We start from the raw sequence: 19,284 nt of genomic DNA on the forward strand, positions 1-19,284 counted from the left end.
TGAAATTAATAAACCCAGCCCTAAAATATTTCCAGCTTTGATCACTTGTAATATACTGTTTGGGTTTTATCAACATCCGGCTCCCTTAATCTCCAATTATCTAGCTTTACTAACGAAAGCAACTACACTGGGCACGTCAGTACTGGATATAAATTTTTTATTTGCCTAAAAAGAAGTGCCCCAAATTCCGATTTCCTATAACTGTACATATTAATATGCCCTCCTTTCTATCTTGTCCTATCCATTGCTCCATTGCTGTGGCTATTCAATCTAAAATTTCCTTTCTCAACAAGTGCCATATGTATGTGCAGGACTACAGCTCTCATAGCCTATTGGAAAATTACCTGGCTAGTTCAAGCTTAATCTGAAAATGTAATTTTGCCATATTAAGCAACAGACCTTTCTCAAGAATTACCAGACTTACATAGGCATGTTTGAAATCTGATCTGTGCACCTCTGAGATACACGCATTAACTTTTTCAGAAATTTGGGGGAACATGCCACCCTTTCAGGTCAGTCCTCCTTATGAAATCAGCCATGTACGGAATTTTGCACCTTAACTTAAAGCAAGGCAATGGGTAATAGATGCACTATAGGAGCAAGTGTTGCCTCCAATATGGTTTCAGGAAAATGGAATTTTGTGCAGGTGTGAATACATTCTCCATAGAATTAACAGAGTCTCTCACAACCTTCTCAAATAAAGAACTGTGAGCTGATTGGTAGATTGGTAGTAGATTGGTAACTATATGAACACTGTAACCAGAGAAAATGGATTAATTACTTTAGTACCAATATTTAAGGAAGCCTTCACAGACAGGTCACTGGGTTCTATATTTGACTTTGTAATATTAAATATTAAGCAGAAGGCATAGCCTGTAAATGTGTACATGATAAAAAGATGGAAAGCTAGATAACGTGGTGCATGATAGAATAAATATTCAAGAGACCTTGAAAGCTAGAAGAGTTGGGCAAAAATCAACATAAACTAACACAAATATATGACAATACAGTGTGAAAAACATGAGCTCTGAAACAAAACAAACATGTATTTAAATACCTGCTTTCCTGCTTAATACTTACGTGAGTCCAACTAAATTACCTTCTAGGGCTCAGTTTTCTCATGTTAAATGGGACAGTAAATTCTACCTTATTGGGTCATTGGAAAAATTAAATTATATAACATAAATTAAGGTCATAATACAGAGTCTAGAATTAAATTTTTTAAATAATTCAGATGCACTGTATGAATTTTAAACACTACCTTCCCAAGTGAAAGTAGAGGATACTTGCTATGTATTCATTCATTCATTTCAAAAAATGTTTAGTAAAAACTTAAATATTTAGTAAAACCCCCTAACAAGCCCAGTGTTGTGTTATGCTTGGTTCAGAAGATATAAAGATGAACCAGTCCTGATCTCTAAGGTGAAATGGAGAAATTCCAATGAAGAAATAAACAGAGTACAGATGGAACACTTCACCATGTGACATTACCAAGCACAAATTTCCTGTCCCTGCATTCTTCTGTTTGACTATATGTGCACCAGGCATGTCATGCCTCAGAATGTCCTCCTCTGAGGGACACTGACCCATAGATTCCCCAGTGAACAAACAGGTCTAAATAAACCCAACCCCGAACACAGTCAACTGGACCAAACATAGGTAGCAAATCTACAATGCTTGCCATGACAAAGGCTAAATGCTCTTTCTCAAGTGAACAAGTTCAACCAGGAGATTTTCTGTCTCAGGAATTTGGACTAAGAAACATGGAGACATTGGTGTAATCGGCAATGGGAGCTGGAAGTGGAAGGATGCCTGAGGCAGGGTTGAGACTGTAAGCTGCCATGTCTATACTTGAATTACAGGAGGCACCAAATGGCTAAGCAGAAATGTACAGAGAAAATCAGAGAGGTCACAAGGGTGAGAGACCCAGAGATTGTAACTAAAGCCAAGAGCTTCAAGTTCCTAATGACAATAATAAAAGCTACCTCTTACCGAATACTTACTCTGTCCTAATTAGCCTTCTAGGATTTTATACTGTGTATATTAACTCCTGTAACCATCACAGGACTTTCTGAGCTAGTTACTGTCATTTTTACAATTTAACACATGCAGAAATTGAGACACAAAGAGGTAAAGTAACCTGTGAGGGTTTCAAGTCTATTGCTTGCTGCAGCCGGGATTCAAACCCAAGTTTTCTGAAGCCCAAGCTTCAGAGGCTACGTTCCCGTCATACTCTACTGTTGCCCCAGTCCTTTTGTACCTTTATAAGAAACTCCTCTGCCTTAAGATGGCCTAAAAGAGTCTCTCCTTCACTCAAAGAGAAAAATCCAAACTAAAGCAACACCTTTGTACCTGACGAGGCCTCGGCTTCAAACAGAGGCTGTGGGAGGTCAGCCATACAGTAGGCCTCCGATGCCGCAGGAGAACTGCTTTTTCCTCTCGGGGAACATTCTGCTTTGTGTACAGAGCAGTACTGGATTTCTGAAGAGCAGCCTTTGATAGTTTTTGAGGTGGCATTTTGGGATAATAGAACCTTGAAATAATAATGAAGCAACTTTTCTTAAAACGCTCCAAGTGCTCCACAGGATCCCTCTTCTAAGTGTCGACATCATTTCTCCAAAGAGATCCAGGGGCAACACCGCCTTCCCCTCCCCACCATGCCGCAAACAGAGGAAAAACAGGACCCAAAAGCGATTCGCAGGAAGACTTCTGAGGAAATAACAGATGACGCTGCACTCCGTACCCACTGGATTGTAAGTCGTGTGATTCCACGACTGTTTCTTCCACCTCAAATATAATATAAGGCTTTTAAAGACAAAGAACTGTGTCATTTTTACCTTTCTATAAACAGTGCCCCATAAAAGGCTGCACGTGAAAAATGATTCAAAAAATGGCTTTTAATAAATGAATGAATGAAAAAAGAAAGAACAGAGCACACGTTGTTGATAGCGTATTTTCCTTCCCCGAATGAAATTATAAATGCTTTTTAATTTGGTTAGTGCTTTTGTCTTGTGAAAAATTCACATATACATTATGCTATTTTTACAACTGTTTAGTGAGATAAGCAGCATTAAAATCCAGGCTCCAGAGCCAGATTTCTTGGGTTTTAATCTTGGCTTTACTGATTACAAGCTGATTGCTCAACATTGATCTTTCTCAGTTTCCTAGATTGAGACTCTCTAAAGAATTAATAACTACACCTGGTATATGAGGTCACTGTGAGGATTAACCAGGACAGTAACATGCCTGGCACATAGTAAGCTCTCAATAAATATTAGCTTTTTGTTACAACTATTCAATAAATGAGGAAACAGATATAGCCCTGCTCACAGTCACACTATAAAATAAAAGAAAGCATGGAATATATAAGAAGATCATATAATGTGACAGCCACGAGTGAGGTTCTGGAATCAATATTTTAGAGTTCAAATCCTAACATGACTTTAGTCACGTTTCTTTACCTCTCTGTGCCTTAGTTTCCTCATCTGCAAATAGAGGTAGTAATAGTCCCTGTTCCATTGAACTGGAATTATGCAATGAGTTCCTATGTGTAAAGCTCTTAGGACAGTAAGTGGTTTATAGTAAGTAGAAGTGTTTGCTATTATTAATCATTATTATTATTACTTAATGTAATGACATCCAGATATAAAATCCTAGACATAGATAGGCTTTATGTCTTCTATATTTGGAGCCATCTCTGCAGCCCATACTCCTTAGGCCTCTGATATACACTTTACACTCCCATCTGCCATAGCAACTGTTGGCAACTTTGCTACCAATCCAGAGTTGAGATTCAGTGGGAGTGTGTCAGGGAAACACTAATTCAACAGGAAGACAGAAGAAGCATGCTTACTTGCTTGGAGATATTTTGTCCAAATCTTCTGATAACATTTTTTTCCTTAAACCTGCCCAGAGTAATTATGGCTCTTAACAATTGTTATAGCTCAGTAGCAAACGCTGGATGACTTCTGCAAACAGTTTTATCAAACTGACATTCTAACAAATGTCCCTTGCTAAATGTCAGTGAGATTTCTGGAGGGGAAAGAAAAATGCCTCTTTTCTTCTTTCACATTCCAAGTTTATGTAGATCAAAAAGACACTGCATGGCTGCCCGTTGTTTTAGCAATTCAGACATCTGCAATAATCCACCAAGAATCCTTAATCAGCTAAGGCTCCGTTCTTAACACTGGGGAGAATTAATTATGAATGTGGAATCAGCATCATTGTCGATCCGGGAAGCTGAACTGACGTGCAGTGATGCTTCCTCCTGCAGTTTTAATTAAGCAGGAAGGAGTTCAAGGGTGTAGGATAGAGCAGAATGAGACTGATAACTGGCCCACTATAGAGGAGATTATTGTCCCTCCTTTTATCTTTAGCTGCATATTATTCATGAAATACATGCTCCAAATCCTATGACCTCATAGGGATACTTAAGGGAAGATAATGAAATCAACAGTAATTAAATATAGTGGGTCAGTGAAAAGAAAAAAACAAAACTGCCTTCATGAGAGGGTAAAATATTCTCTTCCCTAGATGGGAGCGATTAGAGAAATAACTGAAAGGTTGGAGGAAGAGGTTGTGGTCAGTTGCTGTCTTATTGCCATTGCTCTGCTTTTTTCCGATTGGCAGAACTTTGATCTTGTTCTAATAGTATCAGATGACCGTTGTCCTTTGAGGAGGCTGAGCTCTTCCCAGGCCCATGGCCTAACCATGATTGGCCTAAACCATCCAAGGCAATCCATTCTTCTCATCAGTGATTGGTTTAGGAAAGGCCTTGTGACATAGTTGTCATCCATAAAACAGGTAGGGAGATCTGTCCAGGGCATAGCTAGTAAAGGCTTTTCCACTTTGCAAAACAGATGCATCTGAGGAAATAACTGTGTGCTAAGATAACACTTTAAATTACAGGAACCATTTTGTGGATATGAGAGCACACACTTTAGGTTAAAAATCAAAATGCTGAAAATGGCAGGGCATGAAAAGGGAAAGACCTGAGCCTTTGATGATGCCATTGATCCACTGAATCACCAAACCCTAGAACCACTTTACCTCTGGACATTTCATTATATGATACAATAATCTCTCATTTTTAACGTCATTTTTGTCCGTTTTCTATTAATCACAGCTAAAACATCTTAACCAATATTAAGCTCAATATAAAAAGAATTTCACGCTATTATTTTAATTTATACTTAACAACAGCTTTCTCAAGTACATGTTTTCCCCTCAAAAAACAAAAACCAGAAGCTCAAATGAAAGAAATGATTTGTCATCAGAGACCCATGAAGTCAGTAGCATAGCTAGGTAAATGCCCACGGGCGAGTGATTTTTTTTAAAAAAAAGTTTTCTACACTATGCTGTGCTGCTAGTTTTGTCACTGGAAATATATTCATTTCTATTTTATTTGACTTAGCAGTTTTTAGATGCCAATCCACAAATGCTAGGGATGCAAATATAAAAATAGTGATAATCTCTAGCATGGTAGAATAGAAAACATGTCTGTTAATAGTTACCTAATAATGGTGTCAACACTGGGGTTTCAGGTAATAATTACTGAGATGGATTTTAAAAAATGAACATAAAGATTTTAAGAAGGCCGGGTGTGGTGGCTCACGCCTGTAATCCTAGCACTCTGGGAGGCCAAGGTGGGAGGATTACTTGAGCTCAGGAGTTCGAGACCAGCCTGAGCAGGAATGAGACCCTGTGTCTAACAAAAAATAGATAGAAATTAGCCAAACAACTAAAAATAGAAAAAATCAGCCGGGCATGGTGGTGCATGCTGGTAGTCCCAGCTACTAGGGAGGCTGAGGCAGGAGGATCGCTTGAGCCCAGGAGTTTGAGGTTGCTGTGAGCTAGGCTGACGCCATGGCACTCTAGCCTGGACAACAGAGTGAGACTCTGTCTCAAAATAAAAATAAAAAAAGATTTTAAGGAGATTTAGTAGGTTTAGTGAATGACTGGAAGTTTGGGTAGACAGAGTGGCTTATTTGGAGACCCACAGGTAATCAGCTATCACTGAGACATAAAACATAGAGGGGTGGAGATAGTTGAGAACCAAGTCAGAGAGGTGGGAAGAGTCCAGGTAATAGTAGCTCTTGTACATCAGGCTAGAGAACTTGAACTTTATTCTGTGAATTACCGGTTTTTAAACTTTTCTTTATCTTTAACATTTTCCTTCAAACAAAACCATATCTAAAATTATTAAAGGATATGAAAGAAGAGTTATTTTGGTGAACCCATAAAGCACATTGTAAAAGCCACTCTGTGCGTGATGGGGTGTCACCTAATGATTTTAACTACAGAAGTGACAAAATACAATGATATCTAAGAGAGACTGTCCTAGAGACATCATAGAGGACAGATGGTTGGAGAAAAAAAAATGGAGGCAGTAAGTTCAATTAAGTAAAAAGGAAATCCAAACTGGGTAGCAAAATCACTTTCAAAATTCTCACAACACTCCATGCAGGAGATACAAAATGCCCAAACTAAGGCAGTGGCAGCAACATCAGTACATACTTTGCTACACAACTTCTGTTCCGTATCCTTTATGGAAACGGTGTTTCCAAAGGAGGGAGGCAGTAGGATCGCCATGTTTATTTATAGATGCCAATGTCTGATTAACTTAAGCCAATTAGCAAATCTCAGCCCCATAGCCACAGTAATGAGTTTGGGAACAGTCATATGATACAAGTTGGGCCACTTAAAAAGTTATTTAGTGGAAGGTTTTTTTTGGAGGGAAGAAACCTTTCCTCATTTTAGTGAGAGCTATAATACTAGGAAAAATAATCTCCTTCTTACAGGATACAAATATGGAACCATGTAGCCGTAGATGCTGAAGCAGGCCATCTCATAACTGAGGCAGAGGACAAACTGAAAATAAGAGTATCATAGAAGGGGAAATAGGCTGGGATTTTGACAGTATCCTTAAGCCCCTGTATCATACCTCACAGGAAACTTTCACTACCTGAAAAATTTTCATTTATTCGAGCAACTAAGTTTCTATTATTATAAAGCACTTTGGGCTGATTTCTCTTTCTTAAAAATGAAAATATCTCAAATAATACAGGATAGTAAGGAATAATCATAATAAAAGAATAGACTTAAAACAAGGTAAAAATCAGTGGCACTGACTGATTAAATTTGGAGTTGAAGGTGAGGGCATAGCTCAGGATGACTCTCAGTTTGTGGCTTATTTGGGGCAATGACCACGGACCAAGACAGAGTATGTAGGTTAAACAAAAGCAAATACAGAGTTGAGAGAAGATACCAATTTGGGTTTTAAACAAATTTAATGTATGTATGTGCTTATAGGATAGCCCAGTGGTAATATAATAGGCATTCTCTTTAATAAATCTACAACCCTGAAGAAAGGTCAAAAATCCATTTTATAAGAGTCCTTTTAGACTGATGACACTTAAAGTCATGCTTGTCCATGTGGGGTGCAGATAATTCTGAAGTATGTTTGAAAATGTATAAAGACACTAGCTAAATATAATGAATGTCTTAATACCATTAACTGAGGTTGAGAATGGTTCAAATTTTTAATCTAATGCAAAAATAAAATTAAACATTAACTCTATACTGAAATAAATAGTATCTAGTATGGAGAAAAATCAAAAACCACATATTTTAAAGATTGAAGTCTAGTTGTCAAAGAGATTTCTCATTTCTCGTTGGCTGCTTCAGGCTATAATTCATGACAATCCAGGGTTAACTATTCAATCCCTACCTCTCTAAGTGGTATTTTAAAAACTTCAAAAAAAATATTGTTCATGAGTCATGATGATTAATTTTATTAAGGGCTCAGTGCATCAGATCAATCTTCCAATATGACATGTAGCTGTATATAAATTCACTGAGCTAGGAACCTGGAACTGAGGAAGCAAGAGTTCCCAAGAGTGGTGCGAGGGTCAGGCAAAGGGCTAAACTCAAATCTGATCAGGTTCCCACTTGGTACCTGGGTCTGTCTCTAGTCCTTATCTGATTTTTCGGTAAGGGACTATTACAGAGAAATACAGGGATGAATCACTGTTCTGGGCTTTGTTTGTTTTTTAATGGGCTTCTGGCTGAGTAAAAGGGTGATTTGACACTTACACTATTGCAAACCTTTGGTTGCAAATGAGTTCCAGTTGGCAAGGCCGCCATCTAATTTTGATAACAAAAGTCTTATAGGGAAGGTCCATAAGGCATTTTACACATCAAACAGCTCTTACTGAAAGATGTTTTGATGAAATAATTACAAATGAATCAGAAGGAGTAAATTGCCCTTGAAATAATAACAATACTTAGCATTTTCATTTTCAAAGTGTTTAACAAATTACTAATTATTTAATTTACATTCTAGTGTATGAGCAAGGAATTTCTACTCCAGTTTTATAAATGGGGGAGCTAAGCTATCAGAAGACATTTGCTCAAGTCTAAAGGGCCAATCTGGAAAAAAATGGTAACTGGGTTTCCCACAACTGTTTCCAGTGGAATTGGGAATGAGGAGGTGGATAATGGAGAGATTGTCTTTCAGGTACTGCCTGATTTCCTTCCATTCTCTAAATTTTCAAGTCTTCAAAAAATGTAATCACATTTAAAAAAAAAAAGAAGCTTCTGAATTGAAAATACTATCTTAAAACTGAACATTGTTTTAAACCAGACCTTGCTAAATTTGTGACTTCAGAATCTGGGAAACCAGGGCCACCTTTTTGGGAAATGTCTACAGAGCAAGGGATAAGCTCCAGACGGTTCCTGCAGGGCAGTTATGGGATCATGTACTGAAGACAGCACGACGCAGAAATCCAGTGAAAACACACTGGTGACTTCCTCCCAGATCTCTGCCACTTAGCTCTGTTGACTTCCTTTTATGCTTCTTATTCCTTGGCTTCTAACATAAACCATAGCTTTTGATGTCTCTTGTTCCCTCACTACGTCTCAGTTTACCTCCGTTTGTTGGCATCCTGAACTCAAACTGAGAACTGCAGCTATTACCTCCTTGCTGATTTCTGGAATCAACACTGTCCACACCTGGAATTCTTTCTGCCAGCTCAGTTCTAGTGCTGAAACATCACTATGCAAATGATCCCCAAAGTAGTCTTACATTTTAGGGCCACAGCAGTGAACTGACAGCAATGCATAGCTCATGTTCATGTTTTGGCTTCTTGTTCTACCCTCGCTGTGTGCACAAAAGGAATTGTGATTAGGCAAGAGTTATATTTCTCTAAAAAGAAGCAGTTTCACTGCCTATTTTCCTAACCTCTTCCCATCCCATGCTTTTATACCAGCTATACATTTCACTTAATTTCTAATATATAACAAACCACACTGAAACTTAGTGGCTTAAAACAACAACTTTCCAAGGTTTTCTTGGTCAAGACTCATTTTGTCAATTCTTTGCTTCCCATTATAATGCCTGAAGTACTCATATGACTGAAGCCTGCTGTGAGCTCTGCTAGGGTTGGAACATCCAGGATGGTCTGTCATCTTCCTAGGTCTCTCTCCACATGATGTCTAAACATTTAAATTTAAAGTCTAGCACAAGCTTCTATAAGCATGGCTGCTGGTTAACCCAAGAGAGAAGTGTCAGCTTCCATTCTTCTTCAATACTGGGCTTGAAAGTCCAAGAACATCAATTCTACTGCATTTGTTTGGTCAAAGCAATTTACAGGACTAGCCTGAAGATTTCGAGGAGAAGAAAAATACATTTTATCTTTTGATTTGAGGAACGTACACATACAGGGAGGAAGGAATGAGGGCAGCTGCCTTTATAGATTACTTACTGCACATATAGATGACCTTCTGTAAGCATTTGAAATTGGGAATTCTATTTTCAGTTTTGGTGAGAGAAAGTTTCTTAGAGTTCTTGAAGTTCACTAATTTGTTCATTCAGTAGAAATTTTCTTTTACTTTTTGTTTGTTGGTTTGTTTTTTGAGTATCTATGCTTTGCCTGACAACCTTTTAGGGTAATGGGGATACAGCAATGAATAAGAGAGATGAGATTTTTTCTTCTGTAGAAATCAGATTCTATCATCAATTGATAGACAATAACCAAGTCAATAAATAAACAACAAAAAATCTGACAGTGATGTGTGCTTTGCAGAGAATTCGTGTTATATAATAGGGCATGCCTAGTTTTCCAATGTTGATTAGAAAGTTGAGTTAGGGTTCTCTAAAGAGGAGATAGCTAAGCTAAGAGATGAGTAAAGGGAAGGGCTACTGCTAGTGTGAAGGGTTAAGGCAGTGACAAGCTTGACATGCTTTAGGAACAGCACAAAGCCTACTGTTGTTGGAATACATGAGCAAAACATGAAAGTAGTGAGAAGGGAGAATAGAGGGGTAGCTAAGGGCCCGATTACAGAGTTCTATGTAGGCAGTTTTCAAGAATTCAGTTTCTATTCCAAGTCTGGTGAAAGTCATCAGAAAATTTTTAAGCATGTTTCTAATTTGTATATCGAGGTCAACTCAAAACTAGCTGATGGTTTGGATGTGGGAGGTGAGAAAAAGAATGATTAAGGTTAACTCTCAAACTCTTATTTAAACAACCAAGTAGATAATGGTACTATTTATTGCATTTGAGTAGATTAGAGAAAGAACAGGCATATGGGCAAAGAAAAAAATAAAGACATCTTTTTTTGTCATATAACTTTCAGATGTTAACTAATAGCCTTATGGAATTTCAGCTTTCTGCCTAACAATAATGAAATCTTCAGTGAGGTGAAGTTCAGTGTCATTATTGTTGTTGTTAGAATTAAAATTACCTTGTAGTTCCATGAAAGTCACAGGAAGGTATGAGTGGCTTCTTGTAGGTATTTAAATGATAGGACAGTCCTCACCTTTTCTGTTCATTCTCTCCTGGTAAAGGATGTAATTATCATACTAGGGGCAATAGAAATGTGCCTTCTTGCTTTTCCTTCTTTCCCCCTTCCTTTCCTCCTTTCTTCTTTCCTTTCACAAATATGTAATTGCCTACTGTATACCAGGTATTGATTTAAATATTGAATGCACCAGCTTGTAGTCTAGTTGAGGAGGCAGATGTAATTAAACAGTCCCCAAAAGGCCACAAAGTTGAGAAGTATGTGACTTAGCAAAGGTCGCTCCTATCCTTGGTATAAAGACCTCTGGGGAGAAGGTGAACCATCTGTATGGAGCACAGTGAGTCTCCTTAGAGGAAAGGGACTAAAATCTGACATAGCCTTTGGTAGTTTAAATCCTAAACACTTTGCAAGGGATTGAGAAGTCTTGATCAAATGTCAAAAGGAAGAGAACAACACAAGTGAGCAAATAAGAAACTCACCATTATGGAAAATGGGGAATCAGCACTGCAGTAGGTTTGGGGAAGAAGACTGGTATTGTCACAGTTTATAGTCAAGTCTAGAAACTCCTGTAAAAGTTTACTTTAGGAGAACAATGGCTGAGAACATGAATGTGAATCACAGGATTCACTGCCTTGGTGCATAAGCAGGGGGCATCATTTTTGCTCCCGAGGGAAATATAATGGTAAGGACATGGCCACAGCAGTGAGTTAGGAGGGCCAACTATGAAAGACCCACTGTACAGGATGGCAAAGCTATTGTAGTGGCATATTAAGAAGACTTTCATTCTCTAGCTGCCTTTTGTTTGAAACTCAACAGACCTTTAAAATAAATAAGTCCCTGGTAAGGTTACATGGGAGGAGGGAAAGGCTTCCACATGAGGCTAATGGCATTCAGGCTAAGCTGGACAGATCATGGTATTTATGTAATAAGGTCTTAGAGAAGACTAGTCACACCAATGAAAGCATTCACAGTACCAATAAACAACACAAAATTTTTGGATTGCATGTTAGGAAGCTATTGCTGTGTATGACATAGAGTACAGCCTCTAGAGCTGAACCATCTGGGTTCAAGTCCATTTCTACGGGTACTAACAACTTTTTAAATCTCTATGTGCCTTAGCTTGCAATAACAGAAATAGGGTTGATTTCAAAGATTAAATGATGTAATTATTGCAAAGATCAAAGAACAGCAACTAGAATATAATAGGCACTCAATAATTGCTACCTATTTTAAAAAATGCATCACCTTATGATTTATAACTCATAGTAAGTGATTGGAAATTATAGCTATTATAGCCATTTTTAAAACTCTGGAAATGAAAATACCATGCTACTCCTTAGTTTCTTCCTTCATACTAGGAAGGAAAATAAGTAGGATAATGAATGGACTTTTCTAGAAATTTTGGTCACTTTCAGATAGCTAAAAAATGAACTCAGACTGGTTTGCCAGTTCCGAGACAACTATTGTTACTTGCTCTTAGGAAATAACTCTATTTCAAGAATTCAGAGGGGATTGTGGTGACATACTCTGTTACTGACCAAATGCACAGGAATTATCAATATAAAGACTATGGATAAATAGGAAATGTTTTATTCCCCTCCACCCATGTGGCACTTATAATCATTTGAGCCAGACAGGAACAGAGCTCAATTTTGTTTTTATTTTCTTTTGGAAAAAAGAACTTGTTTAAAAATAACTAGACAGAATATGATTGTAATGAAGATACGTTGTCTTAAATAGATACTGTTTTCAAACAATTTGGGTGCACCTATATTTGTATATAAATTGTCATTTAATCATGAAAGTAGGTCTCTAAAGGTACTTACTACTTCTCTCCTTATTTTTCCTCCCACTACTATGGTGTATAGAATTCACATGAGGAATATACTCCCATAGATAAAGCCATACACGGTATCTTTTAAAGTTTAATGAATTGCTGTGGGACTTGTCTTGACTGATGAGCACATGTATTGTCAGACAAATGCGAATTGTCAATAATTATCTCAATAAGCTTAAAACCAAAAATTATGTTGCTTTTCGAAGACTAAAAATATTTATTTATATATATATTTAATTACTTATATTAATTGTCCATTAACTTGAATTTTCAAATTTCTACTGTTTAAACAGATTGTTCACTTCATCTATTCATCATTCAAAAACATTTATTAACAATCTACTATGTGAGGCACTATTTAATCACTAGGGTTAAAAAAATAACCAAGATCCAAGATAGAATATTGCATACACTAGTAGTCTCCAACATAATGCACACTGGAAAAAAAAAATGCCAACAGCCTCATAATCTTGGATACTTCCTGAGATAAAGTTAATTTTGAAAGGAAAAGTCAGAGAGAAATCTGGAAGAGTGAAGGAAGGAAGGAGGGAGGGAGGGAGGAAGGGGAGGAAGGGAAGGGAGAGAGGGAGGGAGGGAGAAAGAGGCCTCTTTCTGAGTCTGACTGGTCCACTAACAAAGGTATAATGGGTTAGCTATATTGGAGATCTCAAGGCAGTTTTCACTGTCAATCATCATGTTTCATTTTGAAAACTAAACTAGTTATTCAAAGTACTTATATAAGCATATGACTGTAAGGCTCTAAGATTGGTTATTTTGTCTCTTCTTCTACCCACAAGAAGTCAAATTTCTAAAAGTGTGTGAGTATGCATAGCAAGTGTACACTCACACACACATGCCCAGTTGAAACACAGGATTTTCTTACCCACAGCTTCTCTAAAGGATTGATAAAACTACCTCTGTTCATACAAAGTCTCATAAACACAAGCAGATAACCAAATAACTCATTGTTTAGTGGTGCTACCTTGTGTTTATTTAAGAGCTCTCCATTTTAGTGACATTAGGTATTTGGGGTTTGGAGATAAGTCTTTAAGGCCCGCTTTAGCTTCTGTGGTGGGCCATGCACTCTGATTTGGTCCAGCATGTAGTTACAGAGACATCTAGTGGTTAGGTCCAGGAGTATATCATGTAAAAGAAACTGCAAAAATGGACTCATTTCCCCCAGAGGGGCCGTTGGCTAAGTGCCAGGAAGGGTGGTAACTAGCGAGAAAAGTTAGGTTGAAAGGCTTAACTGGTAGTAACTTGCTGATTTGGGAGCTTGGAAAACTTTGGGATGAAAACAAAGGAGATAGTAAATAATATCAAAGCAAAAACAAAAAAACAAGGTGAATTAAGTAAATCACTACCTATGGATATGATCTCAGAGTTCCTGTTTTACCTAAAAGGGGAAAATCAGGCCTCACCATTTTATCATGTTAGCAATGGCGTATTAGACAGTGGAAACTTTAGCATAAGGTTTTATTTGTACATTGAAATACAAGTTTCCCCGAGAGAGGTAATGCGATGGCTTGTATTAGTCATTAACATTTCAGCGTGAATCAGTTGGTCCAAGTCTGGGAGTGAGCAAGAGTAGAAGTTGACACATGTAGGAGAGAAAGGGTTAAAGTGATGCTTTCCTGCATAGGAGAGGGGATGCCATTGTCATTAGACTACATTAACATAAAAAATGACCTTATTTTAATTAATAAAAGAATGATGTTTGGTACCAAAGTTCTAAAAAAGCAAGTGGTTTAGAGGCCATTTTACGATATTCAAAGTGGGGAAGTGGCAGAAAAATAAATAAAAACTCAGGAAAGAGGTAGGTTGAAAATGTACAATAAAACACACACACACACACACACACACACACACGCAGCCACGCATGCACAGGCAGATATGGAGCCTCCCTATATAATACTGTCATCATAGCCAATGCTATGGAGAAGTTTTATAATTAAATTTTGTTCCTTCATTAAAATGTAAACCTGATATAATGAGACCAAAATCAGGTCTGGCATCATTTTTTTTTTCCCCTATAGTGAAGGAGGAAGAAATATTATAATTAAGCCTGACTGTCTCCATAAATATCCCACAAAGCACTTTCTAGCCTGTGGAAAGTTGCCGCCTCTATCAGAAACTTTGATATTTCGAATTAGAAACAACAGTGGGGTACCAGGTATATACCTCAATTGCTTTATAAGATAATATCTTGCATAAAAAAAGGGGTGTGGGGATGGGATAGGAAGGTAACAAAAGGTAACATTGTGTCTTCTCCTCTCACTGCCTCCATAAAACAACTTTGATGACCCCAAATTATATCCCAACATCTTAGAGGAGGCAAATAATGTAAACTTGCAGAGAATAGTAGAACATGAAACACAAAAGTTTGTGAAATTATTTGGTTCTGAAATAATACCAAGATATAGGTATTATTTGTTTACCAACAGTATAAGTTTAACTTTCATTTTCATAGAAAAAAAACTACCACTATCAAAGAATACATACAGTCCTATTTCTCTCAATAATTTTAGTCATACCCTGCCACTCATGATATCTATATAATTTTCATGATATGTTTAAATCAAAACTGGTACTCCTGAAAGAATCCATGAATTCCAAATTGGGCTTTCATAGTTGTTATTTTCTTTTCTGAAAGTTGCTCCTGCTAACCCAGGAATCTACATTGCTAATTGCCTTCTCAGCCTAAAAAGTATACCAGATTCAAGTGTGATTCAAATTACAAAACTTAGTAAATAATTGGCAAGTACAGGTATCTTTAACATAGTTTTTCCACATGTGTGAATCTAGGTCCACTCCTAACAGAATCAGTTAAGCTCAGTTACTCAAATAATGGTCCATAGACCTGTAGTAGTTGCAGCAATCACCTGGGATCTTCCTAGAAACACATGTTCTCAGATCTCTGATTTATTTATAAGTACGTTAAAATTTGGAAGGCCCTGCCACATCCTTTGATTCCCTCTCTCCCTGAAACCTGCAGAATCCCCATCATTGGTGGGGGTCACGGGAAGGGGAGGAGGCCTGGAAATGTTTGCTTAATAGATTTCTCATATTATCTTAAAAAGCAAGAAAAATTTGAACAACTTATTCACTACTTTCTATTTGCTTATATGGGACAACCTCAAACTTTGATGATGCCTGGTCAAAATCTTTGATCAAGTTATTTTGCTTCCATAAGACTCCCTTTTGTACCTACAAAATAATCTTCACAGGGTTGTTTAAGCCCCCAATGATACACAGCACAGGGAAGGACTCTATGCACATCAAAGTCTACAAATAGAAAAATTCATTACTATTCCAAAGTGCCTATGGATATTCCTACCATCTGTGTCTTAGTAGTTTCACACTACAGGGACTAAAAAGAAGGACACCCTTCTCTTAGAAAGTCAGCTTGGGTAAGCGAGACTTTCTGCTTGGGAAGTGCACAGGGATTTTCTCCCATCAATATTAAGAGGAGGATGTGGGGCAGCTTGAAGTCTGCAGATCTGCTCAGCTGCAGCTCAGCGAGCAGCTGGTAATACAGCATTCATATCATGCTGGCTCAGCTAAGAATACTCTTTCTATTCTTGCCTTCTTTTTGTTTTGTTTTGTTTTGTTTTCAGGCTGAGGTGTGAGGGGAAAAAAGCAGTATCTGAATGCATTCCATAGTCATCCTGAATTTTATAAACCAGTGAATCTGCTCAGTCAACTCCAACAATGGAGAGGTTGGCCCCATCTGCCAAGGAAGCAGCCAACATCTGAAATACTGAGTGGAATAAAAGTCCACAAGGTCCGTGCGCCTCGATTTTCCCTTAGATAGGATATTGATGACGCCTCTTATTACAGTCACAATCACCAACAGGAATAAAAGGTTGCAGGAATAAAAATAATGCTATAAACCTAACATGATATTATTGCTTACTATATGTTGTATATGCAAGAAAACATTCATATAAGGACAATATTAGAATTGTGATTCCAGTAATATTTCATGGAGACACTACTAAGGTTACTATAGAAAACATTAGTGTACATTAAAGAGAAGTGATAAACAAATTTTTAGCAGTGTGATCCTTTCATGCTTTGACAAAAATTTTTAGACTCAGAAGGTCTCATATTCTATTACTAAAGAGAACTGGTTGATCTATACCTGCATGACAAGATGTCGGTTCCTCAATGTGAATTTTCTAATTTAATAATTGTTAAAATTTATTAAACAGCTAATAAGAAACAAGCATTCAACTATGTGCTTTACATACATTATTTAAAATGAGTAGGTACCAAAAGCTTATATTCCTCAAAAACTTATGTCATAAGAAAATGTTTTACCCTTACATGCTCACGTGAGAGTCACATGGGTATTTGTCAATAAATGTATTTCCATTCTTAGTACAATTATTATGTAGGTCATTGTTTCCCAAATGGGTTTCATAGAGCACTATTAATTTGCTAAATGTTAACAGACGTTTCATAAAAATAGTGTTCCATAGTCAAATAAGTTTGGAAAACACCAAATTAAATAAAATTAAACATGTTTGTTTAATGAAAGACTTCTTGTATTCTTCAAAATAATAATTTTTACATATCTCTGAAAAAGAAAATAGCATAAAATGCTTCCCAAAGATGTAAGACCCAGAAACTGTTTCTTGTCTGAATACACAGTAATATTTTGCTTTTGAAAACATATTAGATCTATTTCATGACACCTCTGTAAGGTGGACATATTCCCTTTAAAAGAAGCCCAACGTGGCAGGACTACATTATTTATCCCAGTATTTTTATAATTAATTTAGTTTCCCAAGTTTTCTTGTTGTTTTGATAGACATTCAGTATTCAGCTAGAATTTCTGGCAAGACTAAGGAGGATCAGGGAAGAAAACTGACATGGAAGAGGCCAAATTCTTAACTTGTCTAAGTCCCACAGTGGCAATAATGTCTATGAACTTGGTTGGAAAAAGCCAAGAACATTTTACAGAGATGAGTCACCCCAGCCTCCACTGCTTGATGTGCAGAAATTTTGTATGTGACATAATCATCATTGTAAGCCTAATTTACAACGTTATTTCTACTTCCAAAAGCTAGGCCAGTTGAATTCAGGTTATAAAATTCTACTTCTCCAAACTGTTTTTCCTTGCAGACTACGGCATTGCTCCAAATGACTTATACCAACATTTCCCATAAGCTCAATGGGAAACTGCTCATTTTCAAGAGTCCTTAAAACTAGTACCTTAAACCTTCTGAAATGAGTTTTCAATGTCCAGCATTTAAGAAAGGGTAAGAAACACTCACTAATGCTTTCCTTTTAATGTGTTTCAATTTGATAATCTAATAAATCATAAAATCTGATAAACGAACAGATGAAAGGAACCGTGCCTTTAGCAAATTTTTTACATTAGCATCTTCATTCCAACCTAAAATGCTCAATCCTTTTCAGTTTTCCACAAAAAAAAACAGTTACTAAATGTAACATAATATCAAAAACAAGCCCCAGCTGAGCTTCCAGAAAGGGACATCATTAGAGATTGGATTTTATGGGATCTGACAACAAACTCTTACTCCTCACTTTACTTCAGCATCCTGAGTTAACTCACCTCTGAAAATATAATAAAAATGTTCAAAGGTCAACCACTGCTGAGAAGAGAAGGATCTTACTAATTAGTTGTAGAGTCTAGTCTCTCTGAAATCTTGCCACCATTTACCTGTTCCCATCATCTCTCCAAACTTTTGCTGTTTTTCTGTCTTCCTTTCCAAAAACAAAGCCTCTCTCTGTATCTCTCTTTCTCTCTCATTAAGATACACACACACACACACACACACACACACACACAGTTCCAGGAACTGTCCTCTGTATCGGGGACTCAATAGGAATTTAGTACAAAAAAAGACAGGTGTAGTTCACATCTTCAAAGAACCTACAAGGCTTTCATAAAGTCTCCTTCAGGTTTTTGTTGATTATTCCAACCCTTGTTCCCTAGAATGTTTGTTGTCCTGTTCCAATGTCTATTTATTTGTTAAGATTCTCCACATTCATTCTTTACATCATCTGTTTTTTTTTTTCTTTTATTACAAAATCCCCTGATGTTTTTGTGCCAGAGAATATGATGGACCTGGGGATATTTGCAATGTGGTACCTGTCTTAGAGGAGCTCACAGCCTTCAAGACAACATAGGGAACTGGATGAAGAAAGAGACCAACAATTTTCACACAAATAACATGTAGCAGGGGCTGGCCTTATTGCTTAGATTCATTTTATCATTTGTTCTTCATATCAACATAATTTATTTGTTAAACAATTATACAGATACTTATAGTAAATCTATTATATTTTAGGCACTGACTAGACACTAGTTGAAAAACAGTCCTGCTCTTATAAATCTTACATTCTAATGTTGTAGACAGACCAAATACAGACAATTAACATATAAATAAAATATTAGTAATACAGATTTTTAAAGGAACTCAACAAAGAGCTGAGATGGAAGACAACACAAAGATGGTGGCTGTGTGGAAAGCCCTAGTTTAGTTATTATGGGTGAGGAAAGCAACTCTGAAAAGGTAATAAGTAAATTGAGATCTCAAAGATGAGAAAGAGCCAGTGATGAAGAGTATCAGGGTAGACTTTCCCTGGAGGGACTCTCAGAATACTGATGCTGC

Source organism: Eulemur rufifrons, chromosome 6 (assembly GCF_041146395.1).
Source record: "Eulemur rufifrons isolate Redbay chromosome 6, OSU_ERuf_1, whole genome shotgun sequence".
In the NCBI taxonomy this organism is placed as follows: Eukaryota; Metazoa; Chordata; class Mammalia; order Primates; family Lemuridae; genus Eulemur; species Eulemur rufifrons.